Genomic DNA, 17,500 nt, shown 5'->3' with positions numbered 1-17,500 from the left:
ACACACACACACACACACACACACACACACACACAAGGACAGAGAGAGAGAGAGGGAGATAGAGACAGAGCGAGCAAACGTTCGCTAATGGGCTGGGGGCTTGCCGTCTCACGGAAGTCGCCTAATCGCCATCTCAGCCCTTTAGATCCCAGTGACCCCCTCCTGTCGCCTGCGTGCAGTTGGGAGCCATTCCACCATCGGACGTGTGAACTTCTGCTGGCGTTGATGGCACTGTCTTCGTTCAAGGCGTCAAATGGTGGATGGCAGGAAGGAGGGAGGATAAAGGGAATAATGGGAGTGCTTTTCTACTGTGTCAGATCTGGACTGTCCCAGTGGAACTCCTTGCCATGATTACAAATTAATTAGAATATCCCCAGTCCATTTCCAACTTTAAAACCAACTTCAAAACACCCTTTTTTTTCAAAACCGAGCCTTTGATTCGTTTTCTTTGCTATATCAAATGTACTTAGTATGTTCTTTCTTTATGCATTGTCTTGTCATTGATATATTTCTCATTTAGCTGGACTGAGCTGCATGTGTTGATGAATGGTGTGATGGAGAAGAAGAAGAGGAACAACAACAACAACAACAACGAAATGATGATGATGACCATGACGATAATCACGACGATTATCACTATGATGACGATGGCGACAACTAGGAGGAGGAGGAGGAGGTTGAACAGAAGAAGAGGAAGAGGAGGAAAAAGAAGGAGGGGGAGGAGAAGGAGAAGAGTAGACAGAAGAAGATGATCATGATGAAGAAGAAGAAGAAGAAGAAGGAGGAGGAGGAGGAGGAGGAGGAGGAGGAGAAGAATTAATCAAGAAAATCCAAGTTATACAGAAAATATTTCTCAGAAGTAGGATTCCGTCCTCAGCGCCGTGTTATGACAAATGTGATTGATCCAGCCGTCATTACATCACCGACATCGTGTTCCTGCACGAAGGAACCTGCCCTGAATGTCAACGCTATCTGCACTCAAAGAAAAATGTCCATCCATCATCTCTTCTTTTTTATTCCTTCCTTCTGGGAGCTCTCTTCTTTCATCATAAACACGACACCTGCCTGTTACCTGTCCGCAGAAAAGGAGCAGGAAGATTAGAAATGTTCAGCGCTGGCCTATCCTCCTGCTGACCCCCCCACCCCCACCCCTCCCTCTCTCCTCTTCCCCCCCTTCTGTAATGATTATTTAATGAGAGCACTATCGCTCTAATCTTTCTCTAATCCCTGCTAAAAATCGGTAAAGAGCAAAAAAAAAAAAAAAAAAAAAAAAAAAAAAAAAAAGACGCTCTCGTCTTGACATGTCTTGAAGTTTGTCCTAATCTGCCCGTCCCATTTGGAATGACTTATTTTCTAGTTTAATTCATCCTCTCCGCATGTTATTTGGCTGGGTCCAAAATGACTTGTGATCTTATTCTGCACTGGTCTGTCCTCCCCTCTCTGACTTCACGGCTCCCTTTCCGCTCACACCGGCACCCTCTGCCATCCCCCCCCCCCCCCCCCCAATTCCCTGTCAACACCACAGCCCCACCTCGGCTACTGTGTAGAGCCGTGCTCCGCTTTTGAAACTTCATTCTGATCCAGACGTTATACCTCTCCAATGACAGTAGTTATGCTTAAATTCCACCCACCCACCCGGTCTCACACCCGCCCTTTCTCGATTCTGGGTTGGTGGAATCCTCAAACAGAATCCCCAAAGACATTCCGCTCTTGAAATTTCATTCTGTGCTAGCCTGTCCTCCTCGCCAAAATGATAGCAATTCTGCTCAGATTCCTCCTGTCTGCTGCAGTTTTTTTTGTGTTTTTTGTGTGTGTGTGTTTTTTTGTTTTTTGTTAGTCTGAAGAGATGCTGTGTTCTTGTCCCTCTTCTTCACTCTCAATAGGCATCATGTCAATTCCAAATTGTGTTCTAAACTAAAAAGACATCACCAAAGCTGAGTCTGACAGTGACAGAAAAGTTCACGCTTATATTGTTAATAATAATAATAATAATAATGATAATAATATGCTGTGTTGATATAGTGTTCGATGAGAGAAAAGACGACAGCATAGTGTTCCGTGACAAATAATGTGAATTTAGTGTTCAATGACAGAAATGACACTCCTAAACAAACACATTAACAAAATGTTCGATGGCAAAGGCAAAACATGATGTTGATAGAGTATTCAATGACTGAAAAAAGAAACTATTATAATGTTGAATGACCAAAAATATGTCAATATAGTGTTCAATAAGAAAAATCGTTAATACAGTTTATAATAATGACATAAATGACATTAATTTAGTGTTTCATTACCAACAAATATATATATTGATATAAATTTCGTGTTTGTGTGTCTGTGTGTCAATGTAAGTGAGTGAGTAAGTGGGTGAGTGGGCGTTTGTGTGTGTGTGTGTGTGTGTGTGTGTGTGTGTGTGTGTGTGTGTGTGTGTGTGTGTGTGTGTGTGTGTGTGTGTGTGTGTGTGTGTGTGTGTGTGTGTGTGCATGATTTTGACATTTAACCGTTCCCACTCCCTGCTTACCACCCATTTCGTCCCCTATGTCCTCCTACTCTACACATTCTTCATTTGCTTCTATAAAAAATATTAAAAAAATTTAAAAGAAAAAGATTCACTTCTTTCTGCAGTTTTGTTTCCCTTCTTTCATGTACCTGCCACATCCATTAAATGCTGTCAGGGAGTTGACAAACTTACGGGCAAGATCCCAACACAAGTCTGACTGCTTCATTAACTGTGCTGTCTTGGGAACTCCACATGTTGCCTCAACAAAAATATGCCCAGGGACACGCAACGTATGTTTCCTGCGGGAAAAGACGTAAGGAAGGGGAAAGTGGGAGAGTAGGAGGGCGGGGAGGGTTAGGGAGGGAGGGGGGGGGGGGCAAAAATCGATGGGCGTCAGGCCTGGGCTGTCACCGACCCGTATACACTTCAAAGATATACCTTTCACACACGTGACAGGAAAGTGTCCCCGTCAGGGAGATAATTACACGGGACATTTGATGCCAGGAGTTATGTTTTTTCTTGCCCCAGGATAAAAATAACAAAACAGAAAATCAAAAAAAGAGATAGACTAGGTGTGTTGGTGGTGGGAATGGTGAAGATGACGCTGCAGAAAGTAAGAAGGGTGGAGGGAATGAAGAAATAGAATGATAGAGAGACAAGAGACTGGGAGACGAAGATAGAGGGACCGAAAGAGAGATGGTGCAGTGACAGTGACAGTGACAACTGGGAGATGAAGATAGAGGTATGGTGTAGTGACAGTGACAGTGACAACTGGGAGACGAAGATAGAGGGACCGTAAGAGAGATGGTGTAGTGACAGTGACAGTGACAACTGGGAGACGAAGATAGAGGGACCGAAAGAGAGATGGTGTAGTGACAGTGACAGTGACAACTGGGAGACGAAGATAGAGGGACCGAAAGAGAGATGGTGTAGTGACAGTGACAGTGACAACTGGGAGACGAAGATAGAGGGATGGTGTAGTGACAGTGACAGTGACATATCAAGCCGGTGAAAAGATTCGGGGGAGAGGATACATATAGAGAACACCACACACACAGAGGGAGAGAGAGGTATGGTGTATATATATATATATATATATATATATATATATATATGTATGTATGTGTGTGTGTGTATATATATATATATATGTAGGTAGGTAGGAACAGAGAGATCGATACGGAGAGAACAGTGAAACAGAGAGGCAGACAACCAAACGCCCACCCACCCACCACAAAAAACAAAAGAAAAAAAAGATAGAGAGAGACAGAGACAGAAGCAGAGATAGAGAGGGAGAGAGAGAGAGTGAGAGAGAGAGATGCTGATATACAGACATACAAAAATACCAATACGGATAGAACAGTGAGACAGACAGGCAAACAGACTTCCCCACATCCCCCTACAAAAACAACAAAAAACCCTAAAGGTCGGACAGACAGGTAGACTCAGAGATCATAACAAAGAAGGAATTTATTTTGTAATCATTGCAAAAGAAAGAGCTCAACACCTACTTTATAATGAATATAAAATGAAGTGTTGATTATTTAAGATGAATTTATAATCTTAATTTAAGTCACCTGAACAGGGTCAGTTTTAACGAGCCCGTCGCTGAAAATTACAAACTGCGTTAAATCAGTTTAACGTAGGCAAACATAAATGGAATAGATAAAGATGGAATTGCGACGATTCTGCCAGTATATAATACTTGTAGTTTACTGATCTGACAAAAGATCTGTTAATCAAATACGGTGGTGCAGAAACACAAGTTTCCGCTCAGCCAATGACGTACCGCGATGTGACACTGGTCGAGCCGTGAGTAGGTTGTCTGGCGAAGAGGACAAAATGGTGTAAGCGGAGTGACGTTACACATTCTGCACGTAGGTTAGTTGCGAGTCTGCTAAAACAGCTTGTGCGTGAGGCAAGATTTGGAGCAAGTATAGCGCTTGGTCACATATGTATACATATAGGTACAGAGAGATCGATACGGAGAGAACAGTGAAACAGAGAGGCAGACAACCAAACCCCCACCCACCCACCACAAAAAATAAAAGAAAAAAAAGGTAGAGAAAGACAGAGACAGAGGCAGAGATAGAGAGGGAGGGAGAGAGAGTGAGAGAGAGATGCTGATATACAGACAGGCAAACAGACTTCCCCACATCCCCCTACAAAAACAAAAAAAACCACCTAAAGGTCGGACAGACAGGTAGACTCAGAGATCATAACAAAGAATGAATTTCTTTTGTAGTCATTGCCGAATACATCAAGCTGCTGTCGATTTATCCATCAATGACATACTGTTCAGAGAAAATAATCAGTGAAGGATTCTTCGAAACAACAGCAAAGTGTTTCATTCCCTGTGGATTTGTTTATCTTCGCTTTAGTATTATCCTAAACCTGCAGATGATTCGAGGGTGAGGTGGCGGGGAGGGGGGGGGGGGAGTCAAAACTTGCAACATCAATTTTTAACTGCTTTTTGATGTTCCTGTTTTTGCACTATCGTAATGAGCGCAGTACTGTTAGCAGTATTTCTGCCCTCGGCTGCAGTCAATGCCTTACATGACTGACTGACTGAAACCATTGTATTTGTCAGATTAACTTTTTGTTGTAGACATTTTCGCAACCATTTGAATAAATATCAACTGAGCAACACAAAGAAAATCTAATTAACTGAGAAAAACAAAAAACCAAAAAAAATGATATTAATTGAAAAAGAACATATTTAACAAAGCAATTTACCAAATTTCATTAATATCAATATCTCAAAAAAATGTTTTAACACACACGTACTCACACACATGTATCCTCCACCCACTCCCTACATACATACATGAAAATGACGCTATCTATATATAACGCAAGATAACCACGTCCTCAAAATAGCAGACACATAAATACACCAAGCTAATTTCACACTGCCAGAGTATTTTCGATGTGTGCGTGTGTGTGTGTGTTCGTCAACCATTTCAGCTACGTCTATTTTACCATGGTGTCGTGTGTGTGTGTGTGTGTGTGTGTGTGTGTGTGTGTGTGTGTGTGTGTGTGTGTGTGTGTGTGTTTGTCAACCATTTCAGCTACAACGTGTATTTTGCCATGGTGTCATGTGTGTGTGTGTGTGTGTGTGTGTGTGTGTGTGTGTGTTCGTCAACCATTTCAGCTACAACGTGTATTTTACCATGGTGTCGTGTGTGTGTGTGTGTGTGTGTGTGTGTGTGTGTGTGTGTGTTCGTCAACCATTTCAGCTACAACGTGTATTTTTGCCATGGTGTCGTGTGTGTGTGTGTGTGTGTGTGTGTGTGTGTGTGTGTGTTCGTCAACCATTTCAACTACAACGTGTATTTTTGCCATGGTGTCGTGTGTGTGTTCGTCAACCATTTCAGCTACAACGTGTATTTTTGCCATGGTGTCGTGTGTGTGTGTGTTCGTCAACCATTTCAGCTACAACGTGTATTTTTGCCATGGTGTCGTGTGTGTGTGTTCGTCAACCATTTCAGCTACAACGTGTATTTTTGCCATGGTGTCGTGTGTGTGTGTGTTCGTCAACCATTTCAGCTACAACGTGTATTTTTGCCATGGTGTCGTGTGTGTGTGTTCGTCAACCATTTCAGCTACAACGTGTATTTTTGCCATGGTGTCGTGTGTGTGTGTTCGTCAACCATTTCAGCTACAACGTGTATTTTTGCCATGGTGTCGTGTGTGTGTGTTCGTCAACCATTTCAGCTACAACGTGTATTTTTGCCATGGTGTCGTGTGTGTGTGTTCGTCAACCATTTCAGCTACAACGTGTATTTTTGCCATGGTGTCGTGTGTGTGTGTGTGTGTGTTCGTCAACCATTTCAGCTACAACGTGTATTTTTGCCATGGTGTCGTGTGTGTGTGTGTGTGTGTTCGTCAACCATTTCAGCTACAACGTGTATTTTACCATGGTGTCGTGTGTGTGTGTGTGTGTGTGTGTGTGTGTGTGTGTGTGTGTGTGTTCGTCAAGCATTTCAGCTACAACGTGTATTTTTGCCATGCTGTCGTGTGTGTGTGTGTGTGTGTGTGTTCGTCAACCATTTCAGCTACAACGTGTATTTTTGCCATGGTGTCGTGTTTGGGGGTAAAGACACAACAAGCAGATGATTTGATATTTTAATGTTTTAAGAGCCACGCGTATTCCCCTTGTCCCGATAACGTCTTTTTTTTGGGGGGGGGGGGGAAGGGGGGGGGTTGCAGGGGGGTTGGCAGAGAGGGGTCCCTTTCTTTTACAGAGAAAAAAAATGAAAGAAAGAGAGGAAGGATGTGGGAAGTGGATGAATGACAAAAATCCTGGAGCATCATTCCCCTTCTCTCCCCCCCCCCCACCACCACGTCACACTGACTGACGATAACTTGAGCGTCATTCCCTTTCTCTCCCCCCCCCCCCCCCCCCCCCCCCCCCCCCCCGCACCTCCCACCCCCCCCCCCCACGTCACACTGACTGACGATAACTTGAATGTCATTCCTCTTCTCCCCCCCCCCCCCCACGTCACTGACTGACGATAACTTGAGCGTCATCCCCCTCCCCCCCCCCCCCCCCACGTCACAGTGACTGACGACTGACTTCTGATTTTTTCAAAGTTTGCTTTAGTTGGTTAAATTTCTTGGACGACAGTGTTGTTAGATTTGAGTGGTAGTTTACCTTTTTGGTTCCCACTGACTTGGTTAGTCAGTAATATGGTTGGCTTTTTGCCCACGTGCACACACACACGAAAACACATATAAACACACATGTGCACGTGCACGCGTGCACGCGCGAACATGCAAACAAGTACATGGTTACATTTTGCCACATTGCCATCACTGATTTGTGTTTGTTGATTTTTTTTTTGATTTTTTTTTTTTTTTACTGATTTATGTACATTTTTTTAATTTATATATTTATCAACGTTTTGCGTGTTTAAATACACGTGTACCTAGACAGAGCGCATGATAAGCAGACAGAGACACAGAGGGAGGGAGTTTAAAATTGTACAGAAAGAGGGGGCACAGAGAGAGAGAGAGGGAGAGAGAGAGACACTCCGCACGCCATAAAGACAGGTCAAGCGTGTCAAGTACCTGTCGGCATACATCAGATTTTAACTCGCACTGAACTCATAGAGTCAGGCTTAGAACACCAGGGCTTGGAGAAGTCGGATCTATAATACTGGGAGAAGTGGAATCTACTGGGGCTTTTGGACTGAAAGACAACTGGAGGCAAACTTTCGGCGGACTTTGGAAGTTAGAGAGGCCCAAGGCGATTTGTTGGCGATCAGACTCGAAAGAGCGACATGTGTTTATGATACACATTTATGTATCTGTGTATGTATCTATGACAGGTCAGGTCATTAGATCTGCTACTGGTAACCTGTAATCCAGTACAACCTGTTCAGGGTCGGGATGCCGGCGACTAAACTGGCACTCCCACCGCTCCCTTCCGGGACTGGTGAGGCGGGTGGCTGGACACCCTTATGGAATTAAAAACGAGATCCATCCGGGGTGTGTCTACCCATGCATGCGAAGTCTGGATCCGGCAGAATCTGCAGAAGAAACCTATCAGTTCAACGGAGAGGAAGGCGGTTACAGCAACGCACTGTGGAGTGCAGAGAGCAAGATGAGACACCGAAAGGATATCTTGGTCATCCACTGCATCCGTGCTCATCCTCCAGTCGTCTCGACTTAGTCTTAGCAGTGGAAATTGGTGAACCCGGACGAGAGAGTGAGGTCGACGTTGCGCAACTCCTCTTGACTTTAAACAAACTCATCGCGCAAGTCATCAGTCATCCTTAATGACCTTTCATCCTTCATCTTTTCATCACTCCCAAGTCCTGTGGCGACAGGCGAGCGACGATACGACAGGTGTGGGTACACTGGCAGTCGCAGCCGCAGACCTGCACGCAGGCGGTTCAGGCTATAGGGTCGTTCTTCATCGACAGGAGCAGCGATGGAGTTCGGCAGTCGTCTGAGCGTCTGAGTAGCCCTCTTTAGGAATGCACTGCTCACCTCCCTGGCATGAGGAAGGGGCTAGAAAAGGTGCCCTAAAAATTGCCTGCTCCACATCACCCTGGCCAGCATACCGCGGCTGGCGGGGACCCTTCATCAGCGGTCGAAACAAAGAGAAAGAAAAGAAAAAAACAAGGATCGTTCCTCTCACCATTGGTGCTTGGAACATAAGGTCTCTCCTGGACAGAGATGACGCGGACAGACCCCAAAGGAGAACGGCACTAGCTGCATCCGAACTCGCCAGATACAACATCGACATTGCAGCCTTGAGTGAGACTCGGCTTGCAGGCGAAGGCAAGCTCAGTGAACGGGGATCTGGTTACACCTTCTGGAGTGGACGAGGAAGCGAAGAGCGACGTCAGGCTGGCGTTGGTTTTGCAGTAAAAACAGCACTTGTCAGCAATCTTATAGGCTTATGACCATGAAACTCCCACTGGCATCTGGCCAGAAGCACCTCACCATTGTCAGTCCCTACGCCCCAACCATGACCAACCCGGATGAAGTGAAGGCGAAGTTCTACGAGGACCTTCACTCTGTTATTGCTGCTATCCCGAAAGCAGACAAGTTCATCATTCTTAGGGACTTCAGTGCTAGAGTTGGCTCTGACTACATCTCCTGGGATGGAGTGATTGGAAAGCACGGCGTGGGCCACTGCAACCCAAATGGATTGCTTTTGCTTCAGACCTGTGCAGAGCACGAACTGCTGATAACCAACACAGTTTTCTGCCTCCCTACCCGTAACAGGACGTCATGGATGCACCCTCGCTCAAAGCATTGGCATCTCATCGATTACCTCATCGTCAGGAAAAGGGATAGGCAAGATGTACGTGTGACAAAGACCATGTGCGGCGCCAAATGTTGGACAGACCATCGCCTTGTAGTCTCGAAGCTGAATATTCGAATCCAACCCAAGAGACTCCCCCAAGGCCAGAAGGCTCCAAAACGGCTCAACATCGCTAAGCTGAAAAACATCACCATCAAACAGACCTTTGTGGAGCTGCTGGAAGATCGTCTGGAATACGCCTCTCTGGGCAACCAGAATGTGGAGTCTGACTGGAGGACCCTGCGCGAGCTGATCTATTGTACAGCTTCAGAGACCCTGGGACCCATGACCAGAAAGCACAAAGACTGGTTTGATGAAAACTGTGATGAAATCAAGCAGTTTCTAGATGAGAAACGCCGTCTGCATCAAGCCTACCTGAGCAACCCAAAGTCCACATCAAAAAAGGATGCGTACAATGCCATCCGCAGGACTGTTCAGCAAAAGTTACGTCAGATGTAGGATAAGTGGCTGAGTGACAAAGCAGATGAGACCCCGGATATGCTGATAGGCACGGTATGAAGAGATTCTATGATGCCTTAAAAGAAGTCTACGGCCCCACATCCTCAGGATCATCCCCCCTCCTCAGTGCAGATGGGAATACCTTGATCACCGAGAATGAGAAAATTCTCGAACGCTGGGCTGAGCACTTCAACAGTGTCTTAAATCGCCCTTCCTCCATAAATGATGAAGCCATAGACCGTCTCCCACAAGTCCCCATCAACGAAGCACTGGACGATCCGCCAACACTTCTTGAGACCCAGAAAGCAATCCGTCTGCTATCCAGTGGCAAAGGACCTGGTTCAGACTCCATACCAGCAGAGGTCTACAAGGATGGAGGCACTGTGCTGACTGAGAAGCTCCATCAGCTGTACTCACTCATGTGGAGAAAAAAGAGACGATCCCCCAGGATTTCAAAGATGCATCTATCATTCACTTGTACAAGCGAAAGAGGAACCGGCAAGCCTATGATAACCATCGGGGCATTTCCTTGCTCTCCATCGCAGGCAAGATACTTGCCAGGATCCTACTAAACCGCCTCACAGCACACCTTGACCAAGGTCATTTGCCTGAGAGCCAATGTGGATTCCGGAAAGAGCGCGGAACCACCGACATGGTGTTTGCTGCAAGGCAGCTGCAAGAGAAATGTCAGGAGCAAAATGCTGATCTGTTCTCCACCTATGTCGACCTCACTAAGGCTTTCGACACCGTGAGTAGAGAGGGACTGTGGAAGATCATGGCCAAGTACGGATGCCCTCGGAAATTTATTTCCTTGGTCAGCTCCGTTTCCTGTCACAAATGGTGTCAAGCAAGGCTGCGTCCTGGCTCCAACACTGTTCAGCCTCATGTTCTCTGCAATGTTTACTGATGCTTTCAGAGATGGCGATGTTGGAATCGGCCTATAGTACCGAACAGATGGCAAGCTGTTTAACCTCAGAAGGCTTCAAGCAAAAATGAAGGTCATGACAGACATCATCAGAGACTTTTTGTTTGCTGATGATTGTGCCCTCAACGCTGGATCTGAAGCTGACATGCAACTCAGCGTCGACAAGTTTGCCACTGCCAGCAGGAACTTCGGCCTTACCATCAGCACGAGGAAAACTGAAGTTCTTCATCAGCCAGCCCCAGGGAAACCCCAAGTTGAGCCCAACATCACAGTCAACAGTCAGAGACTCAGTGCGGTGGAGCGGTTCACATACTTTGGCAGCACACTGTCACGAAATGCGACCATCGACGATGAAGTGAACGTCAGGATTGCAAAGGCAAGCGCAACCTTTGGTAGACTCTATGCAAATGTCTGGAACAGAAGAGGCATTGGTCTTGAGACCAAGCTAAAGGTCTACAGAGCAGTAGTTCTCCCCACACTACTGTACGCCTGCGAAACTTGGACAGTGTACCAACGACACGCCAAGAAGCTGAACCACTTCCACACAACATGCCTCAGGAAGCTACTGAACATCAAGTGGCAAGACAGGACCCCAGACACGGAGGTGCTCGCAAAAGCCACCCTTCCCAGAATCTTCACCATCCTGATGCAGTCCCAGCTTCGCTGGGCTGGACACGTGGTGCGCATGCCAGACCATCGGCTGCCCAAAAGGCTCTTCTATGGCGAGCTGCAACAAGGGAAGAGATCACACGGAGGTCAGAAGAAGCGCTTCAGAGATACTCTGAAAGTCTCTCTGAAAGCGTTTGATATCAACCCTGACTCCTGGGAGGAATCTGCAGTGGACCGTGACAAATGGCGCGCTGCTGTGCACAAAGGCGCCAAGTTGTGCGAGGCCAACAGGACTGCTGCAGCTGTTCAGAAGAGGCAGGCCAGAAAGTCACGGGCAAACAAGCTCCCTGACAATGATATGCCTGTCTTTGTCTGCCCTAACTGTCAGCGAACATTTCGTGCGCAGATTGGACTATTCAGCCATCTGCGCATTCACAGATAGATTCATGAGCATCCACCCCCCACCACCACCCTCCCCCCATCCCCCAGCTGGATGACAACGATGGTCATCATCGATCTCGATGGACACACACCACCATGTATCTATGTGTACGTGTGTGCATGAATGCTTGTGTGAGTGAGACCAAACGTCTACTGTTATCAGTAGGGGCGTAGGGAGAGCCATAGCAGAAGCTGACCTGCATATCTTTTAACCGAAGTGATTACCATCAGAAGTGCAGGGGTCTCCTTTACGAGGCAGCCTACAACAGCGTGACACTGACAGCTCCCTGTCAACTGTTGGCACTCCTGGTACTGCAAACATGTCGAGCCTGAGTATACGACAGGGATGTGGGGTTGGGGGGAGGGGGTAGCGAAGGAGGGATGGCGGGGGGAGGGGGGCGATTGGCTGTCTGGGGAATAAAAGCACCATCGGAGTAAATATATATGGAAAAAAAAATTAAAAGCCACTGAGTTGAGCAAGACATAGGTCATAAATATACACACATCATCGCGTGACAAAAATACGGTGGCACTCTCTCCTCTGATTCGTTAGGCAGCCCCTGGCGACTGGCTACTGTTACCTTGTCAGTGGCGGACACACATCCCGGTAATACTGACCTTTGCACAACTCATCACTCGTCAGACGCTCGCGCATTTTGTTTTTTTTTTCCTTCGGTATCCATCATGACTGAACATAACCCCTCCCACTCACCGGTAGTCTGGGCTGCCACGATGTTGAGGTTGATGGTTGTCTTTACCAGTGGTGTGTGTGTGTGTGTGTGTGTGTGTGTGTGTGTGTCCTTTCTTTTCATTTTTCTTTTATGTGTTTTTCTGAACATTTTCTAACTTTACATGACTTTGGAAGTAACCTTACAATCCTTTGACACTGAAACAAAATATGGTTTCTTGTGATCTGCTTGCCACACACACAATAAATGTTTTGATAAACTTTGTCTTAAAAGGATCCAGTGTTATACAAAAAAACCAGAGAGGTAACCAGTCTATGACAGTACGATGGGAAATCCATCATTTTTTGTTGTGTAATTTCAGTTCTAAACCCATTTTCCTTTAGGTATGAAATCCTGTCATCGGCTTGAATTCTGTTCCATACTGAAGACTCGAGCAGTCTGCAATATTCTGAGACTGATTGTTGGAGAAGTATTTCAAAAGTATTCTCTATTTTTGTGCACCCTTTTTGCTGCTCTGTCGGCCATTTTATTTCCTTTTGTACCAATATGACAGGGTACCAGAAAAATTCTGTGACTGTGCCTTTGGTTGATAGAATGAATATGTATTCGATAATTCAGTTCAAATATAAGATCTGATTGAATTTGTATGTCAGTTAATTCCAATGCGTGTAACTCTGATTTTGAGTAAACCAACAAAACTACTCTGAATATGCTTACTGGGAGATTTATCAGATATTCTAATGTAAGCATAAAAGCAACTTCTTCAGCTGTGTGTGTGTGTGTGTGTGTGTGTGTGTGTGTGTGTGTGTGTGTGTGTGCGCGCGCGCGCGCACCGTGATGTTTGATCAGGCTCAGGTGAACATAAAAGATTGGTTTTTCAAATTGATATAATAACTAAAATAAACATACATATATCAGTTCTATGATCCATCTAATATCTTTACACTGCGCGTCCGAGTGTGAATTTGAGGGTAAGATAGTAGGCTTTGTAATTGGAACAGTCAAGAGCCTACCTCGTTAGCGTTGCTCTAATTATATCTGTCTTCTTTTTCTCTAAACTAAAAATTTGTGGTTTTCACGCCACATGAATTTTTTCCCCGTTCAAAGGTAAACAAAACAGTATTTCCATGTGTGCCTCTAACGAGGGTCGCATGGAAAGGTCACACTTTTGGAGAGATGTTTCCAATTTCTGTCATGATTTCAAGTTTCGTCAGGTTCTGTGTGTTGGTTTCTAGCGAGCTCATGTACTAAAGAGACGAAAAAGAAGAAACGAAATCAACACCAACCTTTTCTTTCGATGGTACGAGTTTTAGTTTCATAATCTTAAAACTCTGTGTCACACTTTCAAGTGTTTGAAGAACACTCCAGACTGAAAAAAAACAGACAAATTGCGGACGATTATCGAAGGGAAATTTACCATACTTGTACGTTCAACACCACATTGCTATGATATCTGCAGTGGGGATAGATTTGTTCGGTGTACCTTTTAATACCAGAAAGAGAACATTCATGACAGAGCTTGGCAACTTTTTTTTCATCAGTTTGTTTTCGTTTTTCATCATTGATATTTTTTTTTATTCTCGCCAGCATGAGGAACGATCTTCTACAAGAAATAATCGAAGGACGTCATTCTAAAAAATGTTTTGCTGTATAAATTATTCCCCTTGGATAAATAACCATATGGCCAGTGCACGGACTACTCCTTTGTAAGGAAGCTGAAACTCTTCAGGGCCTGAAGCTGCCAAACAGCTGATATTTATTCTGTGCACGCCACTGCTTATAAAAAATGCAATGGAAATCAGAAGAAAAAAAACGGATGGCTTCTTGTGGTGTTACTTGTTAAAAATCCTATGAGATACATCGAAACAAGATGGAAGGAGGGAGGGGATTCTATAATGACCAAGACGTCTCATGCCAACATGGATTCTGTCCACCAGAAGTGACTTTTTAGTGTTAAAAATGCCCAGAGAACTGGGAATTAACACACACCCCCAAAAAAAGGCGAAGAAATGATACCTTTTTGTAGTTTATTCGAATCTCCATGGTTACTTTCCTCTGGGTGTTGCTTTTGTTTTGTTTTTGTCAATCTCATGTACATCACTTGTGTCCTATTTTTCTGCTCTTTTGAAACTGCCTTTGAGGGGGAGTCAGAAACATGAGTTATACAAACAGTGGATTTCAAAGCTCAAGCAGAAAACTATCATTTCCTAATGCATTCTCACATTCAAGAACACAATAGTATGAAGTGTAAAATTCAAGAACACAACAGTATGAAGTGTAAGTTACGGACGCAAGCATGTGTGCATGCGGATAGTTTGTGACCACCTATATCTTTTTATGGATATCTATGTGTGATTCTACGTGTGTCAGTTTATGTGAATTGTGAATTGATGGTGGTTGTTTTTTTCCTCACGCACTATATGAACACTCAGTTTCTTTCCAGCGGTTCCATCAGCAATATAAGTAAATAAATAACCTGATCTACTATGGGAGTGCACGATGGAGATGGGTGCATTAGCTTGTCAACACATATGAACTTGCAAGGTAAGAATCTACCTCAAATTCATCAATCGCTGCCGAAATCGAACAATGCGTTTCTCAGACGAATCGATAAATCACAGATGATAATAAACTCTAGGGAGAGCTGGACAGTAGAAGGTCTTCAGAGAAGAAGCCCCCCCCCCCCTCCCCCCCACCACCACCAAATATGGTTTTAACTGTTCACATTTATGGATGATATGCAAGGGGGTAATTTCATTGCCGCAAGTGCAAGTCACATTAGCAGTATACTTTGTTTTTATGGCATCCAGTCGTAGTCTGTAAATTAGACCGGTGAGCTTTCTGCTACTGTGATGTCCTTTTGTTTTAAAAGAAAACGTGCGATCAATTTTGCGCGAGCTATTGTCAGTATTTTCTCTGTCAGGGTCAGACTCCTATTTTAGTTTATTGACATGGTTCCAGCAAGTTTTCTCCAATAGAGAACGACCTTCTTGTAGTGAATATGGATTACGAATTTCTATGGCATTGTAAACATTCATTGCGCCTTTTTTCGCACAACGACTCACCCGCTCATTTCCAACAATCACTTCCAACAAAAATTAATCTTTGTACCACGGATGGTCAAAACATGAATTATATGACGAATTTCTGTTAGGAGTTCTCCTCTTATCTTCAGATTAAAAGATTAATGCTTGTATTACAGATTTAGAATCGACACAAACTCCCTCTCTCTCTGTGCGCGCGTGCGTGCGTGCGTGTTTGTGTGTGTGTGTGTGTGTGTGTGTGTGTGTGTGTGTGTGTGTGTGTGTGTGTGTGTGTGTGTGTGTGTGTGTGTGTGTGTGTGTGTGTGTGTGTGTGTTTCATCATCAATCCTTCATACACGGCTGACAACACCCTGCCCATTCAGTCACAGCCCCAGTACCTGCCGTACATGTGGAACTGCATTTGCCAGTTCGCCATCAGACCCCCAGAGAAGATTCTGCATTGCTGATTGGTTCCCTCCGGTGGTGTTCAACGTGCTGATTGGTTACTTAAGTGGTGTTCGGTGGTGTCTTCTTCAATCAACACATGCAGGACACCATGGTAAGTCTGATGCTGACGATCGTAATTACTAGGTACGTGAACCAGATGCCTTGTTTACTCAAACGGTGGAGCACACAAAGTTCGCGTTCAAAATGTTTTTAATTCGAATCACGGACACTCAATACAAATGAAAAAAATGTTCTGGTGTTTTTTATACACATCCTTATGTGATATCTTTAAGATCGTGTCAGTGTTAGCGTTAGATAGGTCTCGTTCTCCCAATGTTCCTAGGATGGTTTCCTCGTCAGCCGCATGACATGATGTGGGTATGCATGCTACGAACCCGAATATAACTATATAAAAAAAATAATAATAAAATTAAAATTAAATTTTTAAAAAGCGATTGAGCGCCTCTTCCAGGGTGCATACAAACTGCCATCACGTCCCTCTAAACACCGCTCACGAAGCCCACACAGGCACAACATTTTTTTCAAGATGCTCTCCATTTTCAGGGCGAAAAACGGAAGCAGCATGGAACGGAACGCTCTTCCTCTCCCTGCGCTGGCCACTCTCCCATCTTTCTTTCCATCATGAACACCAAGGAATCAACGAAAAGAACAAAAACCGGCAAGTGTCAAGACATTCCTTTGATGTTCACACTGAACGATGCATCAGGCCACCTCGTGCTTCAAGGGATCTGTAAGTCCCTTGCTGGCCAAATAAAAAAAACTATGTCCACGCGGACAAAACGAAACAAACGGACAAAGCAAAACAAAAGGACAAAATAACCCGTACGAAGCGTGCCGACGAAGTCCGAATCTAAACGACGTCAAAATGTGAAGAACGAAAAACAAACTAACTCAATGCTGAAACTTTACGTGACATGTTTGTATTGTGTCTTTCTAGCTTGTTTTGTTTTTGTTTTTTTGTTTTGTTTTGTTTGTTTCTTTCTTTTTTTGTTTTGGTTTTTTTGTTTTTTTTGCTTTCGTTTTGTTCCTGATTGCTGCAAAACCTTTAACTGTTTCTTTTCTACCGGACACCATTTTTTTTCTAAAACGAAGTCTTGTTTTGTTTCGTTGTGTGTGTGTGTGTGTTCGTTTGCTTTTGGTTTTTTTTCATTCCGTTTTTGTCTTGGCTTTATTTTTAGTTTTTTGTTTTGTTTTGTTTTGTTTGTTCGTTTGTTTGTTTTTGGTTGCTGGTTTTTTCCTTGGTGTTTTCGTTTTGTTGTTATTGTTTTCATTGTTTGTGAATAAACTATCTATTATCATTCGAGCGAATGTGCCAAAGCGCATCAAAATATCACAGAATTGATATTTCAAGGTTGAGGAAACACGAAGAACCGATTATAGAGAGTAGAGCGGAGTGGGGGTGAGGTTGTCAACAATTCATACTACAACTTCTTTTTTCTTCTTTTTTTTTTTCTTTTTCTTTTTTCTTTTTCTTTTCTTTTTTTTAATACTTTCACGTATGTGTAATAGTTTTACCTTTAAAAACGGATCATATCTCTGCTCTTGTTTTGTCTATAGTTTCAA

This window comes from Babylonia areolata, chromosome 24 (assembly GCF_041734735.1).
Source record: "Babylonia areolata isolate BAREFJ2019XMU chromosome 24, ASM4173473v1, whole genome shotgun sequence".
Lineage (NCBI taxonomy): Eukaryota > Metazoa > Mollusca > Gastropoda > Neogastropoda > Buccinidae > Babylonia > Babylonia areolata.
Note: the sequence above shows the minus strand (reverse complement) of the source record.